The sequence below is a fragment of the Haliaeetus albicilla genome, chromosome 7, assembly GCF_947461875.1.
Source record: "Haliaeetus albicilla chromosome 7, bHalAlb1.1, whole genome shotgun sequence".
NCBI classification, from domain to species: domain Eukaryota; kingdom Metazoa; phylum Chordata; class Aves; order Accipitriformes; family Accipitridae; genus Haliaeetus; species Haliaeetus albicilla.
The window spans coordinates 46,843,255-46,857,032 of record NC_091489.1 but is presented as its reverse complement, the minus strand read 5'-3'; the positions used below and the strand labels follow the sequence as shown (position 1 = coordinate 46,857,032).

At 48.2% G+C, this 13,778-nt stretch overlaps 2 long non-coding RNA genes across 2 annotated transcripts; both read right to left on the bottom strand.

Moving 5' to 3' along the window:
- Positions 1-2,058: 2,058 nt before the first annotated feature.
- On the bottom strand, positions 2,059-5,532 carry LOC138685899 (uncharacterized). The gene is made up of 3 exons (XR_011325277.1): positions 4,921-5,532; positions 2,608-3,458; positions 2,059-2,175 (listed from the first exon to the last, which is right to left on the bottom strand). It is a non-coding gene; the product is annotated as an uncharacterized lncRNA (long non-coding RNA).
- Positions 5,533-9,158: 3,626 nt separating this feature from the next.
- Positions 9,159-10,056, bottom strand: LOC138685898 (uncharacterized). The gene is made up of 4 exons (XR_011325276.1): positions 9,998-10,056; positions 9,874-9,913; positions 9,742-9,778; positions 9,159-9,620 (listed from the first exon to the last, which is right to left on the bottom strand). It is a non-coding gene; the product is annotated as an uncharacterized lncRNA (long non-coding RNA).
- Between the last annotated feature and the right edge of the window lie 3,722 nt (positions 10,057-13,778).

Genomic DNA, 13,778 nt, shown 5'->3' with positions numbered 1-13,778 from the left:
AGCTGCTGCCCGCGTTTTGGTTGCCAGGCGACAGCAGGAGCGCCGTAAACCGCGACGCCGCGCATGCGCGTTTGCCGAGGCGTCGTGTCGCGCTTTGGTTGCCAGGCAACAGTGGCCAGTGTCGTAAACGCGCCAAGGCACATGGGCGGTTGCCGATCTGCCGTAACACGTTTTGGTTGCTAGGCAACAGGAGGGGCCGTAAACCGCACCGCCACGCATGCGCGATTGCAGAGGCGTCGTGTCGCGCTTTGGTTGCCGGGCAACAGCAGCGAGCGCGGTAAACGGGCAAAGGCGCATGCGCCCTTTCCGAGCAGCCGTAAAGCGTTTTGGTTGCCGAGCAACAGAAGGAGCGCCGTAAACCGTGCCGTCACGCATGCGCTCTTGGGGATGCGCCGCGTCGCGCTTTGGTTGCCAGGCAACAGCGGCTAGCGCCGTAAAAGGCGCAACGCGCATGCGCCCTTGCTGAGCTGCCGTAACGGGTTTGGTTGCCGAGCAACAGAAGGAGCGCCGTAAACCGTGCCGTCACGCATGCGCTGTTGGGGAGGCGCCATGTCGCGCTTTGGTTGCCGGGCAACAGCGGCCAGCGCCGTAAAAGGCGCAGCGCGCATGCGCCCTTGCTGAGCTGCCGTAAAGCGTTTTGGTTGCCAGGCAACAGCAGGAGCATCGTAAACCGCGCCGTCACGCATGCGCTGTTGGGGAGGCGCCGTGTCGCGCTTTGGTTGCCGGGCAACAGCGGCAAGCGCCGTAAAAGGCGCAGCGCGCATGCTCCCTTGCCGAGCTGCCGTAAAGCGGTTTGGTTGCCCGGCAACAGCGTCGAGCACCCTCAACGCGCCGCCACGCATGCGCAGCTGTCGAGCTGCTGTACCGCATCTTGGTTGCCCGGCAACAGCTGGAGCCCACCGACACACGCCACCGCGCATGCGCCCCTCCCCAACGCCAGTTCCCACCTTCGGTCACCGGGCAGCAGCATCCGCATCCCCGTAACCATCCTCTTCTGAGCAGCAGCTGGATGAGGGATGACTGACAGCTCAGCCCAGTAGAGACCAGCCACAGGCGCCAGCTACTTACTGGGGGCACAGGGCTTACATTGCCCTGCCCTTTCCCCACTCGCAGCCCGGGCAGTCATCTTCATCGCCTCCGTTCCAAAAAGCACCCGAGTGGCTGGAGCGTTTACAGCAGTCAAGTGCAAAGAACAGACAATTCGGGTGGTCGCTTCTGTCCCTGCCCCCCCACCCCATCATCTAGAGAGGAGAAGCAGCACAGGGACCTGCAAACGGCAGGGGGGAGGGGGGGGTGGTCCCCTGGAGCAAGCCCCAGGGACTGCTGTATCCCTCTGCATGTGGCATCAGGGTTGCGGGAGTGAAAGCAGCCAGTCAACAGCTGCTGGCGAGAGATTTAAAAAAAAAAAAAACAAAAACATAACGCCTGGTTCAGGTGACAGCCTGGAGGCAGGCCACAAGAGACCCAAAGCTGCTCTGTGCCAGAGGGGCAGCTCTGTCCAGCAGGAAACGCCGCGTCCCAGCGCACCAGATGCCAGCGGCCCACCTGCAAGCGAGCGATACCCTGGTGACCCTGGGGCTCGGTTGGGGTGGGCGCACCTTTCCTCACCTCCGTGCTATCGGAACTCTGCTCTCCTAATCCTGCACGCACGCAAGGCTTCTTGTGCGGGGCTTGTCTCGGATCGAAGACACGCTGCACGGTGTTACTTACCGCCCCGCCCTCCGGCGCGCAAAGTAATGCGACGTGAAGCAGGGAAAGCAAAGAGGCGTGTCGGGATATTAGTAGACCTCAGCAGACAACCGTAGAGCCCTCGAGGTTCCATCTTTGCTCCCTACAGGAGCGTGGCTCCGCACTCCTTGCCGCTCCCGCCAGCGAGCGTCACAATTGCCCTTTGCTGCCTGCAACACGCAGTACCTGCGCGGCCCCAGTACTACTGCCTACTACTATAGCGAGAGGCGCTCGCTATAAAGCGGCAATGAAGAACAAGGACGGCCCGTCAAGATAGCAGGAGGAACATAGAGAGCCTCCAGCATCAGCCAGGCAGGGCTTGCAACTCACCTCGTGTCGTGGTTTAACGCCAGCCAGCAACAAAGCCCCACGCGACCGCTCACTCGCTCCCCCGCCCCCAGTGGGACGGGGAGACAATCGGAAGGGCGAAAGCGAGAAAACTCGTGGCTTGAAACGAAAACAGTTTAATCATTTAAAAGAAACAACAACAACTTGTAAAGAAAAGAAGACAAAAAAAATGACAGAGAATGGGGTGCAGGCAGCATGCCAGGGGTCTGGAGCCTGACGGATGATGGGGGGGTGTGGAATATGGAGGAGGGAAAGGAATCTGGGGGAGGGGACAGGAGATAGAAGAGCAGGGCATGCGGGGGGAAACGGGACAGGAGATAGAAGAGCAGGGGATGCGGGGGGAAACAACTCGCGTGGGTTAAAAACTCGAATGGGTGAAGGGGGCGGGCTGGAGCAGCGGGGGGCATATATGGGGGAGAAACACACGCCGGGGAGAGGGTAGGTGAGGGTACAGAGGTGCATGGGGGGACATGGGTGGGGATGACCTACCCCAGGGAGTCCACCCAGGATGATCCACAGCAGGTAACTCACCTGGGATAACCCGCAACAGAGCATCCACACCAGATCATCCACGCTGGGAGGACCCCCAGCAACGCCCCTCAAACTGCCTCTGCTTCACCCCCAATCTTCCCCAAACTGGGGAGTTTCTTGCTTTTTCAAAATACTCAGTTTGGGGTGTGTTTCAGTGCTTTTCCACAACGTAAAAAGGGGTGATCTTTTGGTTGCGGGTTTGTGCATGAAAATGGGGTGGGTTTTTTGCTTTCCAGCTGCACAAATCCAGGCGGATTTGGCTTTCCCAGGAGTCCCAAAGTCGTTTGGTTTTTTCCGTTGCAGTCCCAGAATCAGAGGGTTTGGGGTTGTCCTGGTTTCGGCTGGAATAAAGTTCATTTTCTTCTGAGTAGCTGGTACAGGGCCATTTTGGAGTTAGGATGAGAATAATGTTGACAACACACCGATGCTGTAGTTGTTGCTAAGCAGTGTTTATACTAAGTCAAGGACCTTCCAGCTTCTCATACCGCCCTGCCAGCAGAGGCTGGGGGTGCACAAGAAGAGTCGCTGAGCTAAAGCAGGATTCCAGGCAAACAGGTCAGCTCGAAATACACCACCTCCTTTAAAAGTTAAGAGCGATTTGAACGCTTAAAATCAGCATTTAGGCTAATCGATACCATTCTGAACACCTTCTTAGCATACAAGTAAACACTCTTGCCGGTGCTGGAAAACGTCTCCTCCCTTCCTTACAGCACTGCTGCAGGCAGATAACCCTGGGAGGCTGCGGGACGAGGTCGTACGCAATCAGAATCTACGCTTGCGGATCCACCGCAACAGCTACAGCCCTTGCGCTGCTGCTGCTGCTTTGCATCTTGCTTGTTTGGTGAATAAGGCTGAAAGTGAAGTGGAAAACTCCAAACAGCAAAATGAAAAATAAAGAATAAATCTCAATAATTCACTTTACACTAAAAAGGTGTACCCATGTTTATATACATCCAATAAAAATACTTGTACTGTAAAAGTATTTGATTTTCCTTTTCCATTACCTTAACTTGCACAGCTCTGAATTCATACCATTAAATCATCTCTCCCCAAAGTACACAGTTATAACGTGACTAGGGTTTTTTTGTGCGTGTTACAGAACGTGGAGGGACACCTGGCCAGCTGAGCTGCCCAAGAGAGGTGCTACTGAACCGCCAGGGAAACGCACCATTGAAAGCCAGACAGAAAGAAAGTACTTCAGAGCACTCCGTCAAAACATCAGGAAAAAAAACCCATAATATTCAGTTGCCTCTCTTTTTAAACATTTAGAAAAAATACCTAAACTGCTTACATACACCTAACAAATCACATACTACAGCTATTTGGCAGTCACAGTTTAAACAATGCAAGTCAATTTGTAAAATCCCCAGTGCTGCAATACCTCAGACTACCAAAAAGGACTGGCGGATTCCCTAATGCTTTTGGCAGTACCGAAGCATGCAGAGCAACACGTTTTCATGTTATCTCGACTGTTACAACTGAGAAACCAAAGACCAGTGATGCCATCAACTTTAGGAAGATGGGCCGCGCTTGGGTCTTTGGAAGGAAATTGACTTTTTTTTTTCTTTTTTTAAAGAGAGTGAAAAGTCTCGTTACTGGTGACTTCTACTGTCAAGTCGATCACCTCTGAAGATCCACTCTGATGGATCTTCATAAAACAAAATTTCTTTGAGAGAGAAAGACTTCCATTTTGGAAAATCTCTTTCCAACTGAAGTCAAAATCACACACTGTAGGTTAAAGGAAAAAATACATTACTGAAGCAGTAACTCATCAAAAACACCTCAGGACTCACTGTCACTAGTTACAAGGCTGCTAATGCTTCCCGGGAAAGCCTGGAAAACACACAGATGCGACACCCGTTTGTCCTGTTTTGTCCACATCTCTTCTTTGACCTTGATTGCTTTTAGTACAGATGCTAATTATCTCCATAACGTTTTTGAGTACTACTATAAGATATTTAAAAATAAATCATTGACTGTAAAAGCTTTTATCATGAAAACAAAGTCTGTTTCTTCTGAACAGCTGAACTCTTACAAACAGTTTCTTCCCTCTTTTAGTACAAAATTATTTTCACACTATCATTTACTAGCAAGCACACAGCAACAGAAGATTATGCTTTCAGGAAGAGAAAATAAACTGAGGGAAGTAAACTTTGTATAGGTGTAACACACTCCGGAACAGAACCTATTTTTAGTATTTGTGTTAAAATATTTCATGTAAAAAAAAGTAGAAGGAGAGTTGGCACACTCTCAACGTTAAAGTCCATACCGCAAGTACCTTTGGAAAAATGCAGACACGCATCATAGGCGTACCTTGTACTTGCAGGCCACTACGGAATCTTTCCATCCGTCTCGTACCGTCACGGCAGAAGAAAGGGCAACCACGGCAAAACGGTGCCAGCTGACATCCAGCTGAGAGAAGAAAAAAAAACATTAGCACAAAGCTGGGTAGGAATCCAAAGCTGCCTTTTTTTTTTGTGAAGGTTTGTGAAGACAGTACGACTGAGCGGAGGAAAAAGTATTTTTGCGTCATCTTTGGTACAGTTGTTGACACAGGCCACTAGAGCTTTTGCATTTTTCAGACAACTGTGCCTGTTTTTTTTTTTCCTTTCTTTTTTGACTCACTGGCAACTTTACTTTCATTAGAACTCACTTTCCTAGATACACGCAGGTGACAGACATAGAGACCTACATACATTTTCTCAAGCCTTAGTATAGCCGAGGCTTCATCACCCTATACGTCCCAAGTTGAGCAGTTTTGCTAAAGAGCACAGCAACACATCTGTCCTTGTGAACTGCCTCGTTGCAAAAAAGGAATCATTTTTTCCAGGCCGTTGCTCCAAACGGGCAAGATCTTTTAAAACCGCAGTTGTGCCACCAAACCCGCTCAGGGTCCCTCCTAGCTTTTGAGCGCCCTGAGATTTAACAGGCTCCATTCCATCTTCCAACAGCAAAAATATGTTAACGCTCTCAGACTCAGAGCGCAACCCTACGGATGTCCACGCACACACCCTGCCGTTTTGATGAGGAGCCACCGAGCAGCCCTGCGAGCACAGCTGCACGCGCCAGATCGGCTTCCCCTCCGCCGCGAGTTACCGGTTTCCGTGAACGTAGTTTCTGACGCTTTAAACCGAAAACCGTATCTCGACGCTTCGCCACAGCGGAAACGACCCATCGCTAGAACGCTACAAAAACGCAGTAACACCAGTTGCAAACCCACAGCAGCAACAGCTCCAGAAATATTTAGACCAGCAACAAGGGAGAAAAATAAAACAGCTTCATCTCACACACAGGGGAGCGGCAGGCAGAGAAAAGGGTCGGCATTCTGAGCCCTTACAGAAAACGGGCATTCTCCTTCCATTCCTCGGCCCGTCCGTGAAGGTCTAAATACCGCAACACTACCATGGCAACATCGAGAGTAGGGCACAGCAGCCCTGCCACTGGACTTGCCACTGACCCATGCTATTTACGTAGCAGGACGCGTACGCAGAGGGACACGTTTTGCCACACACAGCCCTGAACTTCCTGAAAATTTACGTTTACCGAAAAAAGCCATTTGGAACATATTGCCAAACAACGTTCCGCAAGAAAGCTTTGATGCCTTTGACACACGCAAGTTTCTGGTCACTTGCTATTTGCTTCCTGTTGCTGCTGCTGTTCTTCCTTCAGAAATTCTACTCGTCGCCAAGTTATTCACTACTGGTTCAAGCACTTGCCTTCCTGGTATTACCAGCACATTCACAGAGGCAAGTAACTTCATTAAAGCCTGTTTTAGTTGTTTAAAGGCAGCTTTCCCAGCATCAGTCCAATCTATAAATTCATTGTTTGAGGTTTTGAGCTGCTCGTATAAAGGTCGGACCAGCAAGCCATAATTTGCAATCCACAGGCGACACCACCCAACCATTCCCAGAAATGCTCGCAATTCTTTTAAAGTCTTAGGTTCAGGGAGACAACAAATTGCCTCCTTTCTCTCAGTTCCCAATTGTCTCTGTCCTTTCAGGATTTCAAAACCTAAATAGGTTACTTCTCTCTGGGTTATTTGGGCTTTTTCTTTTGACACTTGATATCCACTGATTCCGCAAAAGTTCAAAAGGCTAATAGTTAACTTTGTGCATTGTTCTTTTGTCTCAGCTGCAATTAATAAGTCATCCACATATTGTAACAGGATTCCTTGATTGTTTTTTTCTTCCAAATCTCTAATTCTCATGTCAATTGATTTCTGAAAATGGTAAGACTATTCTTAAAGCCTTGAGGCAAGACTGTCCACGTATATTGTGTTTTTCTCCCAGTCTCAGGATTTTCCCATTCAAAAGCAAAAAGCTCTTGACTATTGGGATCCAAGGGAATTCAGAAAAAGGCATCTTTTAAGTCTAACACTGTGAACCATTCTTGTTTCTCCGTTAGGGTTGTTAACAAAGTATAAGGATTTGCCACTACTGGATGAATATCTTGTACTATTTGATTTATTGCTGTAAGGTCTTGAACCAGCCTGTAATCTTTTCCATTAGCCTTTTTAACAGGCAAAATTGGGGTATTATAGTTGGATTCACATTCTGTTAACAATTTGTACTTTAGAAATTTTTGTATTATTGGTACTAACCATTTCCAACTTTCCAGTTTTAGGTGGGTATTGTTTAATTCTTACCAGACTCAATCCTGGCTTTAAATCAATTCTCACAGGCTCTGCTCTTTGGATTTACCAGGAACTTCCCCAGCCCAGATGACTGGAATTACAGCATTATTCACTTCAACTGGTATGATCCTCTGCTTTCACTGACCATCCTGTTACAACAAAGCCACTGCTTCGATATGTTTAGCTTCTGGAATTCGAGTTTTAATTTTAATCTCACCATTTTTAAGTTTAATTTCTGTTTCCAATTTCTCAAGTAGGTCTCTCCCTAACAGGTGTTTAGGAGAATTTGGCAAATACAGAAACTGATGAGTGACCTATTGCTTTCCTAACTTCATTATCAAAGGTTTAAAGCAGGGTCTAGTCTCTCATTCACCTGTCACACCAACAACACTAATTTCTTCAGAACTTAATTCCCCCTCTAAGGTATTTAAAACTGAAAAGGTGGCTCCAGTGTGTCGTGGTTTAACCCCAGCCAGCAACTAAGCACCACGCAGCCGCTCACTCACTCCCCCCACCCCCATCCAGTGGGATGGGGGAGAAAAATCAGGAAAAGAAGTAAAACTCCTGGGTTGAGATAAGAACGGTTTAATAGAACAGAAAAGAAGAAACTAATAATGATAACACTAATAAAATGACAACAGTAGTAATAAAAGGATTGAAATGTACAAATGATGCGCAGGGCAATTGCTCACCACCCGCCGACCGACACCCAGCCAGTCCCCGAGCAGCGAATCCCTGCCCCCCACCTCCCAGTTCCTAAACTAGATGGGACGTCCCATGGTATGGAATACACTGTTGGCCAGTTTGGGTCAGGTGCCCTGGCTGGGCATGAGAAGCTGAAAAATCCTTGACTATAGTCTAAACACTACTGAGCAACAACTGAAAACATCAGTGTTATCAACATTCTTCACATACTGAACTCAAAACATAGCACTGTACCAGCTACTAGGAAGACAGTTAACTCCGTCCCAGCTGAAACCAGGACACAGTGTCAACCAAAAATTCAATTTTCTGTTCTCCCAGGTTAGCTGTAAGCAGAGGTTCTGCTGGGAGACTCCCCTCCAGTCCCCATCAGATACTTTCACTCAACTTTCCCAAGAAAGGGGGAACTTGCTGAGACTGTGCAGTCAAAATTGGGATCACTTGTGACCTCATAGGTTTTAGGGGATATTCCCCTTTCCAGTGTCCTTCTTTTTTACAGTACACACACTGATTCTGTCCCAGGGGCTGGTTTAATCCACCTGGTGACCCCAATACAGTTCCTCTCCCTTGTCCCATTCTTCGACCACATCCCCTTCCTCGAGGAATAACTCCTCTGCCTCGTCCCACACCAGCTCCTACTTCCACAGCAGCTATTAACCTTGCATTCATTTTACTCTGTAATTCATCTCTATTTCTATATGCCACCCAAACAACTTCTAATAATTCTTCCCCAATCTCAAGAATCTGCTCCTTGTAATTTTTGTCATTTCCTTCTGAGATCAGAGGATTGTCCTATAAATAAAGGAGCCAATTGAGCTTTTCCTTCTTCAGACTCAGGATCCACATTAGTATATTTCCTAGCAGCATCTTTTAATCTGGTTAGAAATTCAGTGGGAGACTCTTTTGTCTTGTTTAATTTCATATAATTTAGACATGTTAATTGCCTTAGACATAGCATTTCTGATTCTGAATAAAATCAATTTTTAATATTGATTAATACTTAACACCTTAGAGACTCAAATCTGCTTCACTGCCCCTCAACAGCCCATGCCCCACAGCTCCAATCGTCTCATAAAACACTATTGGCACAGCTGTCTGCAAAGCTCACCAACAGCTACTAGAGCCAAGATTACTGTACAACCCTTACCTAAAGAATTAAGGCAAATCAAGATTTCACCCATAGACTCTTATTGCTCTTCAAACTACCCCTGACACTAGATCCCTGGGCAGAGCAGCTCCAAGCCAAACGCACTCATGCGCACAACACAGAACATTCAAGACCCTAGGGACTGTTCCCAAATCACATGCCGCGCTCCCTGACCACAAAGACTGATGATGGCATTGAGAGCCAAGGAAGATCGAAGGCTCACAAGACAGACTACACAAACTACACACCACCACAGACACAGGCTGGAACTGCCCTGCCCGGCACACGCTGGTCTCGGGCTCAAAAGCAACCCGATCCCTTCATCTGCCCAAACAGGACTGCTCCTGCCCTCCTACTCTAACTTTAAAAACCCTCCCAGCAATTCCAAGCTGTGTCCCTCCCTCCCAGCCTCTCCCCAGCCTGGGTCCCTCAACTTAACTTTCAGAGGGCCAAGGGTACGAATCCATCCTCCACAAAAATCACATGGGCTAACTGGGACGATCCGGCAGTCACCAGGTTCCTCTTCATCATCTGCAATGAAGACAAAAAAAACCACCAACAAAATCAGAAGAGGCAGTAAGTAACCCATCAGCCAACACCAGCTACTTTCCCAGCCCCCACTTAATCACACACACCACAGTGTTATGCTTACCTGCTCATTCCAGAGTCAGACCCTGCAGCCATCATCTCTCACAGTACCCGAGACAGCAAGACACACAAAATTAGCAAAGCACTCATGAGAAGTCACCTGCCCCATTCTACTCCTCCCTAATCCACAGCTCACCTCAAACACTCATCCCATTCAAAGATGGCCCACACAGCACCTGCAAAACAAAAGGTAAACGCTTAACCGAGCAACCACCTAATACTTCGATATTCAACACCGACCCAGCCCACAACCACCTCACCTTCTCAGACTGCTCATCGGCCTGCAACTTCGCCCCTCCAAGGCTGCATGCCCCACCTTCAAAAAACAAACAAGGGATGCTTCCAACTTTGCCAACAATACAACACCTCCAAAGGAACAGTTCCTTTAACCCAGTAGTCACAACTCACCTTGCCCAAGTCACCTCTGGTACCGATGGCCCACTTCGCTCCTTGCTTCCTACCTTCAAAATAAAAGAAAAAGAACCCTATCAGCTAGTCATAGAGCCACCAGCCACATCTTCCCTCTGATTCCACTCACAGACCCACCTTCTTATGCTCCGCTCCCCTCCTCCATCGCTCTGTGGCACGCAACTTGTCCCTCTGCATTTGAAAAAACCCATATTGAATGAGTCACCTGGATGCAGAGCAAGAGCTTAACAATTCCAGAGCTCTTGATTCTACCTACGAAGACCATCTGGAGGCCAACTACAGCCTGCCATCTTAGGAAAAAAAAAGGGCCAAACTTTAAGCCCATCACATGCAAGACTTAACACCTTAGAGACTCAAATCTGCTTCACTGCCCCTCAACAGCCTCTGCCACATGGCTACAATCATTTCTGTAATAAACTCTCAGTGCTGCTATCCACACAGCCCACGAACACCTACTCGATCCCAGATAACTGTACAACCCTTGCCTAAACAATTAAGGCAAATCAACATTTCACCCGTAGACTCTTATCACTGTTACACCTACCCCTGACTCTACAGCCCCAGGCAGAGCAGCTCCAAGCCAAACACACCTGTGCACAGACCAACACAACACAAAACAGTGTAGACATTGATTCAAAGAGAGAGAAAACTCTTGGCAAGAAGAATGACTCCTGGATGGGAGGTGCCATCTGGCAAGATGACCTACAGCGTCCAAAACACTGAGGCAAGGAGGCTGTACAGCAGACCCCGAGGAGTCCAACATAACAGCCTGTTACAAGACAGCACTGTCAAAACCGAGATGATGGATGTGCAAGAAGCCTGTCATCAAGACCTAAAAACATCAAGATGCGGGCAAGAACTCCCAGTCCGAGAAAATGTATGGCTAGAGAGCAGAGCTGCTGACGCAGCCCGGAAGAATGCCGCAAGAGAGGACCGACTGGAATCTGCCGAGACCAATCCATGCTTTAGAGCTGCAAATGCTAGAAAAGAAGCACTCCATTGGCACTGTGCCAATGAGTACGGGCATTCGAGACCCTAGGGACAGCGCCTAAAGCACATGCCACGCTCCCCCAGCGCAAAGCACAATGAGGACATCGAGACCCAAGGAAGGTCTAAAGCACAGAAGACAGACTACACAGACTGCAAACCACTGCAGACAGAGGCTGGAACCGCCCTGCCCAGCACACGCTGGTCTCGCACTGAAAAGCAACCCGCTGCCTGCCCAAAGGGGACTGCTCCTGGACAGCCCTCTCTCCTGCGCTAACTTCAAAACACCTCCCTGCAATTCCCAGCTTCATCTCTTCCTCCCAGCCTCTCGCCAGCCCGGGTCCCTCAACTTACCTTTCAGAGGGCCGTGGGTCTGAATCCATACTCCACAAAAACCACGTGGGCTAACTGGGATGTTCCTCAAGGTGACACATTGGTCTTCAACATCTGCAATGAAACAAACAAAAAAAACAAGTCAGAAAAGGGAGTAAGCATCCCGCCAGCCAACACCAACTACTTCTACAACTCCCCCCTCCTCACAAGCGCCACCATGTTCACTTCCCCGCTCATTCCAGAGTCAAACCCTGCAGCCATCGTCACTCATGGTACCTAAGGTACCAAAGACACACCAAGTTAGCATGGCGCTTTTGAGAAGTCATCGGCCCCATGCTCCTCCTCCCTAATCTACAGCTCACCTCAGATGCTCATCCAATTCAAAGATAGCCCACGCAGTGCCTCCAAAACGGAAGGTAAATGCTTAACCGAGCAGCCCCATAATACTTTGCTATTCAACACTGACCTGGCCAACAACAGCCTCACCTTCTCAGACCCCTCACTGGCATGCAGCTTTGCAGGAGACCTTATAGCAGACTTCACAGTACCTAAAGGGTGCCTATAAAAAACCTGCAGAGGGACTTTTTACAAGGGAGTAGAACAATAGGACAGGGAGGTAACAACTTTAGTCCTAAAGAGGGTACATTTAGTTTAGGTGTTAGGAAGAAGTTTCTCACTATGGGTGGCAAGGCACTGGAATGGGTTGCCCAGAGAAACTGCAGATGCTCCCTCCCTGGAAGCATTCAAGGCCAGGTCAGATGGGGCTTTGAGCAACCTGGTCTCACGGAAGGTGCCCCTGGGGGGGTTGGAACTAGAGGATCTTTATGGTCCCTTCCAACCTAAACCATTCTACGATTCTATGACATTCAAATCCAACTGCAAAACTCATCTGAGAAAGGCTGGTGAACCCTCCTCCCTTTCCCCAGCAGTCCCAAAACTTTAGAAACCCCTTTTCTTCTCCTCAACTGTCAGTAAAGGAACCCCACTGCTTCCTGACACCTCCTGCCCTCCATTTGCACCCCTGAACCCCCTTCAGTGGCTACTCCTCAGGAGCCGCTCTTCTGAGCCACATCCCAAATTCGGGGGGCACCTCCTAACCTACAGCTCCCCAGAGACTCTGGGCTCTGCCACATGCCCACAGAGTAAAGTCAAGTCCCAAGGCTTGTAATCTATGAGGGACCTGCCACAAGCTGCAAAGGTTCTAGGGACAACATGGCATTCTGTAGGCAATGAAGAAAGGCATCCCAAACCCTGAAAGGCACTGTGCCTCATGGTCCTTCTGCTTTCTTGACAAATGCTAAAACTCTATATACAGATGCATACAAGATGCTCACCCTAACCCCTGCTAACAATATCACCATCAGTCCCGTGAAGAGAGATACCAGTCCCGTGAAGAGAGATATCAGCAACTTGCACAGTATACAGCAGAACTGATAAAAAAACAAACCTTTTCCTTTTCAATAAAGTTGGGAATTCCAGGATAACACAAAGCATGAAGAATAAAAAAAACCCAAACAAACAATGCATACTATTAAACCATCTTTCTACCCCTGAACACTCAAAACAAAATTACTGACCTGAAAAAAAAAAATGAAAAAAAGACACATACAAGTGTTACTTTCTACCACACATGCTGCTGAACCTTGACTGGTCCTGAAGCTCTTACCTCAGGCAGACACCTCTTCCCAAAGGGCTGAGCCAGCTCAAAAGCTGCAAAGGACTCAAAGAAGAGCTGAGCACCAACACCAGAGAAACCCAGGAGCACAATGAGCTCCCTCAGCAGAGGCTGTGGCTCAAATACCCTGAGCCTCTGCCCACCACCCTTAGCACAATCACCTGGGAAAGGGGAAGGGCAAACCACCAGCAGTTATAAAGTCAGCTGGAGGAGCAGCAGGAGTGTTCTTACCTGCCTTAAATTTACAGCAAGTGAGACCCTGAACAGAGAAGGTGACCCTTACTGGCAACGACAATACCTGCTCCTGTACTACAGCTACAATTATTGCATTGGCAATGTGACCAGCTAAGGAGTTAAACTTAATTTTTCTGAGGCATAGACAGAAAAAGATATATATGCCTCTAAACTAGGTAGGAAATGGTATAGGACAGACAGGAAAGAATTAAAAACCAGTAATATGCAGCATCATAAAAGTAGACATAGAAGGAAAATTTTAAAAGTGATGGGATACAGGACAGGAAAGAATTAAAAAATAGGGACAGAACTGGTTAACAGAGATAGAAAATTTTAAGAAGTGACAGAATAAGGAAAAAGGAAAGAAATGAAAAATAGGGACA